The sequence below is a fragment of the Dama dama genome, chromosome 14 (genome assembly GCF_033118175.1).
Source record: "Dama dama isolate Ldn47 chromosome 14, ASM3311817v1, whole genome shotgun sequence".
NCBI lineage: Eukaryota > Metazoa > Chordata > Mammalia > Artiodactyla > Cervidae > Dama > Dama dama.
In genome coordinates, this window is record NC_083694.1 from 34339675 (window position 1) to 34351903 (window position 12229).

Sequence of the window (12229 nt, forward strand, 5' to 3'; positions counted from 1 at the left end):
AGAATATTTAAAAATTATGCTCTAGCACAGAAAGACGTTTCCTTAAAGATGCCAAATCATTTTCCTTCTTCTGAACATTTCAAATATAACATACATAATAAACGGTTTTATTGTTTATATACAAAAAAGCATTCAAGCACATTTTGTTCCAACTTTGTAAATAACCACCAAGGTGTCATCAAATTTTTCACGTTATAAGCAGATATCCACGTAATGAGGTTCAGAACACATGTGGGCTTTCTCAGTCGCTTAATTGTGTCCGCCTCTGTGACCCCATGGACTGTATGTAGCCCACCAGGCTCCTCTGTCCATGGTGTTTTCCAGCAAGAATACTGGAGTAGGTTGCTATTTCCTTCTCCAGGGAACATTCCCAACCCAGGGATTGAACCTGGGTTTATAAAAATCAATGTAAACAATTATGTATCAGATATACGATACAAAAAAGATTGGGAAAATTAACATTAAAAGTTTAAGATTTACTTTTCTTCTACCCCTTTGTATTTTATATAAAAACTTATATTAAAAGCTTAAAAAAACTTTATATAAAAAGTACCAAAAAATAAATTTTCTACAAAAATCTTCATTTAAAAGATATAAAAGTCTTTAAAAATATTTTACATTGTAGAACTTTTAGTGAGCAGACAGTTGGATACAGCATTTTTTATTTTATCTTAAACTTACCCCTCCTGTCCCCTTATAAAACAGAAAGACAGACTGGAGTTAGGAGAGGAATGTTTTGAAGCAAATGCATTCTTAACTAGCAGTGGAATACAGCGAAAGTAGAAGAGGACATATCCCCAACACAAAGAGGTAGGAACAAGCCTAAAACCATGATTTCAGAACTAAGAAAAAGGAAAATCATTCAGATTTTTATAAGACAAGGCTATTAGGGTTATCCAGGGCTCAGTACAAAGCAGAGTCGTACGTGGGAGTTTCTATATATTATATTAAAATTTGGGTTTGACTTTCAGTTAATGTGAGCATTAGCCACAATAAAAACAAGTGGTATGTTTAGAGTATGGTCCTGGAGTTCAACAATCTACAACTAACTAGCTCCTAACTTTGATATGCTCAGTATCCAAATAAAGTTAACGCGAGCACATTTGTGGAAGGGTCTGCTACACAATGTGGAAAACTGAAAAGGTCTTTTGTTAGAGCCAAAAGGCACTGGCTAATGTTCAACAGCAAACAAAACAATGAATTTTTTATACTGTCAATAAATCAGAATGATTAAAGATCAGAAGCAAATTAGCAAAATTAAAGATGAGAATTTCAGGATGAAATGGCCACTTTTTAATCTCAGAGCATTACCAACATCTACAATTCTTAGAAGATTTAAAATTACAGCTTAGATCTTAGGAGAAACTGACATAGGGTTCTGCAAGTGAGCATTCACCTGAAGGGCTGTATGAAAGTGTGTTCAGTCTCAAGTCTGCAGTTCAAACAGTGTACTTCAGTATTCATTTGAATTAATAAAATGCTTACAACTGTCAAAGGGACTTGCTTCAACCTCTTTATATCTTTCTTTATATGACAAACATAGACAGTGTATTAAAAAGCAGAGACATCACTTTGCTGACAAAGTTCCATATAATCAAAGCTACGATTTTTCCAGTCGTCATGTACAAATGTGAGACTTGGACCATAAAGAAAACTGAGCACCAAATTGATGCTTTTGAACTGTGGTGTTGGAGAAGACTCCTGAGAGTCCCTTGGACTACAAGGCGATCAAACCAGTCCATCCTAAAGGAAATCAACCCTGAGTATTCACTGGAAGGACTGATGCTGAAGTTGAAGCTCCAATGCTTTGGCCACCTGATGTGAAGAGCCAACTCATTACAAAAAACCCTCAGGCTGGGAAAGACTGAAGGCAGGAGGAAAAGGGTGCAACAGAGAATGAGATGATTGGATGGCATCACCAACTCAACGGACTCAATGAGTTTGAGCACACTCCTGGAGATACTGAAGGACAAGGAAGCCTGGCTGGCATGCTGCAGGTCCATGGGGTCGCAAAGAGTCAGACACAACTTAGCAACTAAACAACAAATACAAATTTACCACTATTTCAGCATAGGCCTCACTACTTACATGCTGAAAAGGATAAGGCAAGGCCACTACACCTTATTATGTCATCTGATTTCCATCCATCAATTCATGCATTCAACAGATTGAGCACTTACCACCTTCTGTATACTATGCTAGGTACTCGGATATGACATGACAAAGATGATTAGAAACAAACATCAACCTTGCCTTCATAGACCTTATTATCTAGCAGAGAATAGCCAATCAGTCACACAAATACATTTTTTGACAAAAAAGAAGGAAAAGAATCTATTGTGTTACTCTTATTTATTTCTAAGAACATAGAACTAGAACTCCTGGCTCTAAATTCACTATTCTACTACAACAACTCAGTTAAGTAGGTCATTTAATTTTTCTCTCATCTTACTCAAAACCCATTTTACACTGTTTATATAACTACTCATCAGAATGTGCTGTAAAGCTCTTTACAACTTTTATTTTTAATTTCCCTTTGACGGTATGCATTTTTTAAATGTTGAAAAACCTTAGATTATTTTTCTAAACTTATTTTGTAACACCACCTAAAAAAGGAAAATGTCATTTTAAAATGCACCATATGAAAATTCCTGTCTATTCAAATGACATTCTGGAATGAATCACCTCCCAGTGCAGTCATTTTTTAAAATAGTAGGATTATACCATGTACATGCTGATTACTTAGGTAAGCTTCTTCCATTAATTTTGAAAACATTTTTCCTTCTCTCAATTCCTTTTTAAAAAATAGGTTATCAACAGTAGAAATAACAATGTTCTTTTATAAAACAGGTAAAATTTAAAAACCATATATATGTTGACTAAAGTATGGTAATGAATGAACTTGCATAAACGCTGGAAGAAAGGACAGAATTAACATAGATGAGTTAGCCACATTCTGGCCTTTGTTATTACCTCATCATTTTCCACCACCAAATTCAGGCATTCGAGCATTCTCTTCACTGCCCATATTCTCGTGTACTTAAAAGTTAGTTATGCCCTCATTATCAGGCTTTCCAGTGCAAAAGCACTTTCACATATTGCTAATGTACCAGCCTCTCTTTCTTTCACTTCCTTCCTTATCTATTGCAGATTCCTTGATTTGTCATTTCAATCATACTCCTAACAGTTCTTTTCATTGTACCATTTGGCCAACTCAACTCTAGATGAAATTAACTACTGTGCTTTCTTTGTGCTTGCAGTGGAGTTTACAGCTTTGTAATTTATTAACACATTTAGGCCTGTGATTCATTTTGAGTTAACTTTTGTGAAGGATATAAGCTTTGTGTCTAGTCATTCATTTTGAATGGTATATACATCAAAGAGTGAGTGAGCATTCAGGCCTTCCTAAAAATTAGTCTTAATCAATGATAATATAAAATTTTCACATTGCATCAAATATACTTTATTGAGTAGAATATAAAATTCACATAATTTATAAGATTAAAATAGGTGATTTTAAGGAAATTTCAACCAGTGTTGGAATTCCAGGTGATGTGACACTTCAAGGGTAACTAAGCCTTTGGAGGGGCTTCCCTGGTGGCTTAGTGGTAAAGAACCAGCCTCTCAAGTAGGAGGTGTGGTTCAATCCCTGGGTCAAGAAGATCGCCTGGAAAAGAAAATGGCAGCCCACTCCAATATTCTGGCCTGGAGAATCCCATGGACCGAGGAGCTGGCGAGCTACAGGCCATGGGGTCGCAAAGAGTTGGACAGGACTTAGTGACTAAACAATAACTACACGCCTTTGGAAAATCAAATTATACCACACCTTTCTCAGTCATTGCTTGAAGGAAGGCTCAGTCCTAAATGGATCATGTGAAACTAACAATCTTTTCCATGCATATGTGCTTTTAAAAATCCCTTAGTTCAAGAGTAAGTTTATTAAGCTTGTGCCAAAAATATAGTTGTACTTTGGCCTCATACACTTCAATATTGGTGGTGGTGGTGGTTTAGTCAACTAACCTGTGTCCAACTCTTGCACCCCATGGACTGTAGCCCACCAGGCTCTTCTGTCCATGGGATTCGCCAGGCAGGAATACTGGAGTGGGTTGCCATTTCCTTCTCCAGGGGATCTTTCCCACCCAGGAATCGAACCCAGGTCTCCTGCATTGCAGGCACATTCTTTACTGACTGAGCCACGAGGGAATCCCACACTTCAATATTACTTGTCAGAAAAAACCATTCCAGAAATATTGCCATTTGCAACAACATGGATGGACCTATTATACTAAGTGAAGTAAGTTAAACAAAGACAAATATTATGATATGACTAATCTGTGGAATCTAAAAAATAATGCAAATGTATCTATTTACAAAACAGAAACATACAGACAAAGAAAACAAATGATTACCAAATGGGGAAGCAGGGGAGGGATAAATGAGAAGTAGGAGATTAACAGATATACATTACTATATATAAAACAGATAAACAACAAGGATTTCCTATGTAAAACAGGGAATAATACTCAATATCTTGTAATAACCTATAATGGAAAATAATCTGAAAAATATATGTATGTATGCATTCTTGGCTGTACACCTGAAAATAACACAGTATTGTTACTGTAAATCTATTGTACTTCAATTTAAAAAAAGAAACATTCCACCTCTGCTGACACTAGAGCAGTCAATCAACAAGCACCGGCTGGACCTGGCACTGCCAGTATCACCCAGTGCAGTGATGTCGCTTGTCGTTCAGCTGCTCAGTCATCTCTGGCTCTTTGCGACCTCATGGACTGCAGCATGCTAGGCTTCCCTGTCCTTCACCATCTCCCGGAGTTTGCTCAAACTCACATCCATTGAGTTGGTGATGCCATTCAGCCACCTCATCCTCTGTCATCCCCTTCTCCTCCGGCTTTCAATCTTTCCCAGCATCAGAGTCTTTTTCAATGAGTTGGTTCTTCACATCAGGTGGCCAAAGTATTGGAGCTTCAACTTCAGCATCAGTCCTTCCAATGAATATTCAGGGTTGATTTCCTTTAGGATTGACTGATTTTACCTTCTTGGAGTCCAAGGGACTCTCAAAGAGTCTTCTCTAACACTCTTGCTGGTAGCCTACAGCAAATGATGTGGCTCTGAACTGTGTTGCTTGAAAAGAAAATCCAGGAAACCGTACAGCTTTCTTTTGGGGTTAGATGGAGAACACTTCAGGATAGCTAAGAACACAGGCTCTAGAGTCAGATAGACCTGGGGTTGGTGACACAGACAAGATAAACCTCTCTGAGCCTCAGGTTCACTCTCTGCAACACGGGAGTAGTAACAGTACTTTCCTTAGAGAGTAGTTGTGTGGATTAGATGACTTCCTGTATATCAAGCCCTAGGATTTCTGCTACTTAGGTCTTATAGCAGTGATGGTGGCTTGTTGGGACACCTGTGACTTGCGAGCTACGCTGCACACAAGTGTTTCCTCGCTGGCCTTTCTCTGATGTTCAAGGGGCTCTTTGAATTAGTGATACTGCAGCCTGCCCAGGAACAAATCCTAGTAAATAGTTTTTTAAAGGTCTTTGTAGAAGAAAAAAAAAAAAAATAGTGGGAAGGAAGAAGTTTGTGACAAAGAGAAAACTATGAATGTAACTAAAATTTTATTATGAAAAGAACAGCCACTGAACATATACAGCTATTTCTGCAATAAGTTAATTTCTTATAAAGGGCTTGTAGCAAATCAGAATCAGTACAAATTTTTGCCCTTTAAGGAGCTCAGACAAAGTTATGGCCCTTTTTTTTATCAATACTAAGGTGAGTACCAATTTTCTTCTTAAATTTTACAATGCCATCTGTTACACACTAATCATTAGTATTATAACTCAAACTTCTTAAAGGAAAGGTACCACTGAAAAAAAAATCACAAATTACATGAATCAATACAAAATTACTGCTTCAATTTGTAGATGTAAAAACATAAACCCTGTGCCTTGGTTTGGCATGGAAACACTGAGACATTATGGAAAATAATAAGAAAACATTCACAGTCTATAGTTAATATAATATATAAAGTCATAATAGACATTATACTTACTAGCAAACTATATGTTGAAAGGAGCAAGTATCATATCTTACCATTGAACTACTCTAAGATTCAAAATAACTATGTGCCCAGTTACCAAGACCAAGAGGAAATCTAAGGAGCTATGTGAATGTTTATGAAATAAGAGCAAAATCTGAGCAATTTCCGTCCAGTTCCACAAAGCAAAGCAAAAATGCTCTATATTTTATTTAAGAGAGAAATAGGTACTTATAAGAAAGCATGCCAGTCCAAGGCTTCTCTGGTATCTAAAATAAAGCACAGAAAATTATTTTTAAATAAATTATCTAAATCTTCATTTAGTAGCTCAACAGTGAAATAAAATGCCTACTTAAGGCAACTTTTCACATATTTTTTTACTCCTGATAGCAATAAGCCTGGGACAAAGGCAGGCTTTCTTTCATTTGAAAATGAAAATCATACTCATTATCTGATCCCACTTCAATTATAAATTCAGTAGAAACAAAATAAAATATTAATATGGATAGAAATGTACTTCCCCCATACATAAGCACTTGGGTTTACGAGTTCATGGGTATATGTGTATTTATGTGCATGTTAAGTGAAGATGAATATTTCTGAATAATACATGATTATAGTACAAAGTTATCTTTACTGCTTTTTACAAATAAACTACAAGGTTTCTGAAGAGCAGTTCTGATTATAAATTGCTCCACTGTGGTAGAGTTCCTTAACAAGTATGTTATTCTTCCAGGGACCCTTTCTTTATTCGCAAAAGGCCTCAAGGGGATACTGGAAAAATAAGGTATCAGCCCAGTACATACCAACACAAATGTCACCACCTTTAAACACTTAAAATGTTTACAAAGAAGAAAAGGAAGGAAGGAAGATGGTGCCATTATTGTATTTTTTTTTTTTTTAGGTTACCAACAATCATGTGGCATAAATCAGGGGGATCCACTGTTTACATTTGATTACTTGTACTTATGACTCTTTTAGTGCTCTCTAAACTGTCACTATTTTAATTAACCTTCACAGATTTTATTTACCTTTCACAACAGTAAGAACCAAATACTGAGTCAAGCAGATTGGGGCAGGGGTGGGGAAGGGAGATAAACTAACGGTACCCTAGGCATTTTGTGAGAGTACATTAACTCTGTTAATCCTAACCACAAACCTGTTACGCAGGTACCCACCCCACCCCCCCCCCGCCCAACTTTGACCCATGAAAACAGACATTCAGAGAGGTTAACTGCCAGAGGTTATACAGATCAAACTGCTAGTCAGTTCTGGAATTCAAAGGTTTGTCCGATACCAAACAATAGATGCTTATTTCCAGATATTGAAAGCACTGAATCAAGACATATAACAAAATCGGGAGTTCTGGATCAGCCAGAAGAGCAGCAGAGATGGGAGGCAGTGAGGAAGGTAGTCTGTCTACAAGGCACATCTGAACACAAAAGTGGGCTGCAATAATAAACCAGAGATGACTACAATGAAAACTCTGTTTGGCCTCAACCCAAGGAAAAATAGCAGCCATTCCCAAGTTAAAGAAGGACTCTGTCACGGTTACTGAGGCCTTCTCAAATGTTTCCAGCAGTCGCATTTAAGATGTGTTACAAGAGATCATGGAAAAGGAGTTACTCGAGGTGAACACAAGACTCCTAGGGAATGAAAAGCAGTTCATGGAATAGAAAAATACAGATAGAAGAGAAAATACTGCAGTGGCAACAGTGATAGGATGTAGTGGTGTGGATTCAGAGATGTTTGTCTCTGAAGCACAGATGTTTGTCTGGAAATGTCTTTATTTCACCTCCGCTATTTTGAAGGGTATCTTTGCTAGTTATATAATTTGATGGTGGAGAACTGTTATTCAGGAATGCATCTTGAAGAACAATACTTTGGAGTCTTCTACCCCAAAACAGTAACTGAGGAGAAGACTATCCCAAGTAACTTCAGTTATTCAAAGAAATGCATCTTTTAAAACTTAATGATATTATGTACCAAGCATCTACTCTATGCCTGAAACACAGTACTGTACAACTAGTTTCTGAAATTGTGAAAGATGAGATTTTTAAATAGCTGCTACTTACATATTTTACAATTACAGAACTGCAAAGGGTCATTGTCAAGAGAGAAATACTAATTGAGTCATTGAAGAACAAAATAGTACATTGGGCACAGAGGACAGAAGTGGAAAATGTTTGCAAAGTTGAATAAATAAGAATGTTGAATGAGTTTAGAGTCTAAATGAGAAAAGCACAGTTATTAAAGTTATTTTTTTAAAATCATAGAAAGTATATGTAACATATAAAAAATTACTTATTATTACACAATATTTTTTTCCATATATTTAAAATCTCATTACACTAGTGGCTTTCAAATTTTTGACTAGTATAGTAATAACTTCAGATTATGACCCAATACACACATACCAATACATGTAAATATGTTACTGATAAATGTCACAGAGTAATGTTTGTCCTTACTATACACTGTGTACTAAGATATTTTTCTTTTCATTTTATTTAACTTTTATTTTATATTGGAGTATGGTTGATTAACAATGCTGTGTTAGTTTTGGGTGTACAACAAAGTGATTCAGTTATACATATACAAACAGCCATTCTTTTTCAGCTTACTAAGCTATTTTTTTATTCCAGTCTTTTTTTTTTTTTAACATATCAATGGAGTCCAACTAAAGTGATTTTATAACTTAACAAATATAGCCAAAAATCTCTGAAAAACATTGTATTGCCTCTCATGTTCCCTTCACATCCTCTCCTTTGCTCTCAGGCTCACTCACCACCCTCAAAAAGACAAAAAACTGGTTTTCCTTACTGAAACCAAGCAATACATCAGTCATTAAAATACCTATGATGCTATGTGGTCTGGGCTACGTGGCACAAATAGTCAAACTGCTCAAAATTCTCATAGAAAGATGAAGCAAAAAGGAAGCAGTGTTTCTGAAATCAATTATGTGAAATAGAGTCCAGTGAAAGAGCCATATAACACTTCACTAGGTCTAAACAATTACATTCTAGCTAACAAGAATTACCACTTCTGCAGAACTAGTTTAACAGCTAAAGAAAAGAATGAAAGTCACTCAGTCATGTCCGACTCTCTCCAACACTGTGAACTGTAGCCCACCAGGCTCCTCTGTCCATAGGATTTTCCAGGCAAGAATACTGGAGTGGGTTGCCACTTCCTTCTCCAGGGGATCTTCCCAACCCAGGGATCCAACTTGGGTCTCCTGCATTGCAACCAGACTCTTTACCATTTGAGCTGCCAGGGAATCCCCTTAAAAGCTAAACACCAAATTTTAAATCTGCATTATTTAAATATTTATTTGTACAACTTATTTGAACCTATGGATAACTCAATGCCACTTAGAAGTTTTATCTCTTCCAGCAAGCAATGAAGTATTTGGCATTTTTTTTTAATGTATCAAATTTACTGCAAGTTTTGTTAGCATAGTTCTCATTACATTTCCCACCTGCCCAAGAATTGAGAGCAAACTTTTGCAGCTTCCCTCATTTTCCATGGCATCTCACAATTCAGCCATGGTCTATAAATCAATACAAGTTTAACAAAACATTCTCATTACTATTTTAAAAAATACTTTAGTCAGCTGTAAGCAACTAGAAAATTTTGGCTAAAGTTTTAAAATACTAGTTATCTTCTTAACTGGACAGCAGTAAGCACCCTCTGTTGTATTTTGGTTTATTACTAGCAGAAGCAGAAGGTATTAAGAGGTGGCAAGAATACACAGAAGAAAAATACAAAAAAGATCTTCACGACCCAGATACTCATGATGGTGTGATCACTCACCTAGAGACAGACATCCTGGAATATGAAGTCAAGTGGGTCTTAGGAAGCATCACTATGAACAAAGCTAGTGGAGGTGATGGAATTCCAGTTGAGCTATTTCAAATCCTAAAAGATGATGCTGTGAAAGTGCTGCACTCAATATGCCAGCAAATTTGGAAAACTCAGCAGTGGCCACAGGACTGGAAAAGGTCAGTTTTCATTTCAATCCCAAAGAAAGGCAATGCCAAAGAATGTTCAGACTATCGCACAATTGCACTCATCTCACATGCTAGCAAAGTAATGCTCAAAATTCTCCAAGCCAGGCTTCGACAGTACATGAACCGTGAACTTCCAGATGTTCAAGCTGTGTTTAGAAAAGGCAGAGGAACCAGAGATCAAATTGCCAACATCCGCTGGATCATCAAAAAGGCAAGAGAGTTCCATAAAAACATCTATTTCTGCTTTATTGACTATGCCAAAGCCTTTGACTGTGCATATCACAACAAACTATGGAAAATTCTTAAAGAGATGGGAATACAAGACCATCCAACCTGCCTCCTGAGAAATCTGTATGCAGGTCAAGAAGCAACAGTTAGAACTGGACATGGAACAACAGACTGGTTCCAAATCAGGAAAGGAGTACGTCAAGGTAGGATATTGTTACCCTGCTGATTTAACTTATATACAGAGTAAATCATTAGAAACACTAGGCTGGATGAAGCACAAGCTGGAATAAAGATTGCCGGGAGAAATATCATAACCTCAGATATGCAGATGACACCACCCTTATGTCAGAGAGTGAAGAAGAACTAAAGAGCCTCTTGATGAAAGTGAAAGAGGAGAGTGAAAAAGTTGGCTTATAACTCAACATTCAGAAAACTAAGATTATGGCATCTGGTCCCAACACTTCATGGCAAATAGATGGGGAAACAATGGAAACAGTGACAGACGTTTTTTTCTTGGGCTCCAAAATCACCTAGATGATGACTGCAGCCAGGAAATGAAAAGATGTTTGCTCCTTGGAAGAAAAGCTATGACCAACCTAGACAGCATATTAAAAAGCAGAGACATTACTTTGCCAACAAAGGTCCGTCCAGTCAAAGCTATGATTTTTCCCAATAGTCATGTATGGATGTGAGAGTTGGACTATAAAGAAAGCTGAGCACCGAAGAATTGATGCTTTTGAACTGTGGTGTTGAAGAAGACTCTTGAGAGTCCTTTGGACTGCCAGGAGATCCAACCAGTCCATCCTAAAGGAAATCAGTCCTGAATATTCATTGGAAGGACTGATGCTGAAGCTCAATACTTTGGCCACCTGATGCAAAGAATGACTCATTGGAGAAGACCCTGATGCTGGGAAAGATTGAAGGCAGGAGGAGAAAGGGACGACAGAGGATAACATCATTGAATGGCATCACCAACTCAATGGACATGAGTTTGAGTAAACTCCAGGAGTTGGTGATAGACAGGGAGGCCTGACGTGCTTCAGTCCACGGGGTTGCAAAGAGTCGGACACGACTGAGCGACTCAACTTAACTGAACTACTGAATATAAGGAAATGTTTCAGATCTAAGAAATGTAAAACTGTCTATGCCTTTTGCCTTACTCTAGTCCTTCTACCTTCATCTTCTTTTCTACTCTTCCAAATTTCAAAGCATTTAATTTTGACACAAACTAAACTATCTTTAATTGAATCCTCTCTTTATTGAGTGAAATCCACTTTTTTAAGAAAAGAGAGAATAAGATCTGTCTCACAAAGATTTGCCACAGTAAAAGTCCACCCACTCAGGAAAATGGTGAGCCTTCTAATTAGCTACACTCTGTAGTTACCAACGAACTACAGAGTTGTAATTTCCTCTTCCTTTTAAGGAACCTCGCAACCACCTATGCAAAGATGGATCAACAGCCAAGGACAAACTCTTATCTGAGTAGGGGAAGAATCAGGAAACTAGTTTTTACCCATCATCACATCCCAGGAAGAAATGGCTGGCTCCTTCTGGATAATGAATATAGATAAGTACAGTCAGACTCTAAAATCTTAAGTAAATAATTGGCCCATTTAGTTTTTCTGGGACCGAAAAAAGATCACACTTTCAATTCTAAAGGTGAACTAATTCAGTTTCTGAATGCTGAAATACACCCTCAAATTCTCTGCAGACCTGGATCAATGGGAAGCACCATGTATCTTATTTATGGTACTTCTCCTTAGCTTTTGAACGCTCTCAGTTCCTTCAAAACCTTCACATATATTCTTTTCAAAACACAATTCAAATTCTACCTGCTTGGCAAACATCTCCATGAGCCTCCCAAATGAAAGACATTTTTCAATACTCTGAAATCCCCTCGCATTTTATCTGACCCTTTGAAGCATATTTACAG

General features: G+C 37.1%; 1 protein-coding gene across 2 annotated transcripts in view; it reads right to left on the reverse strand.

Moving 5' to 3' along the window:
* NME7 (NME/NM23 family member 7) overlaps positions 1-12229 on the reverse strand; it is a 226486-nt gene that overhangs the window by 190263 nt on the left and 23994 nt on the right. Inside the window, exon 2 of one of the 2 annotated variants that reach the window (XM_061160273.1) lies at positions 6290-6327. The exons of the other annotated variant lie outside the window; for it this stretch is intronic. The gene's annotated coding sequence lies outside the window, so the exon portion shown is untranslated. The remainder of the gene's footprint in view (positions 1-6289; positions 6328-12229) is intronic. 2 annotated transcript variants of the gene reach the window in all.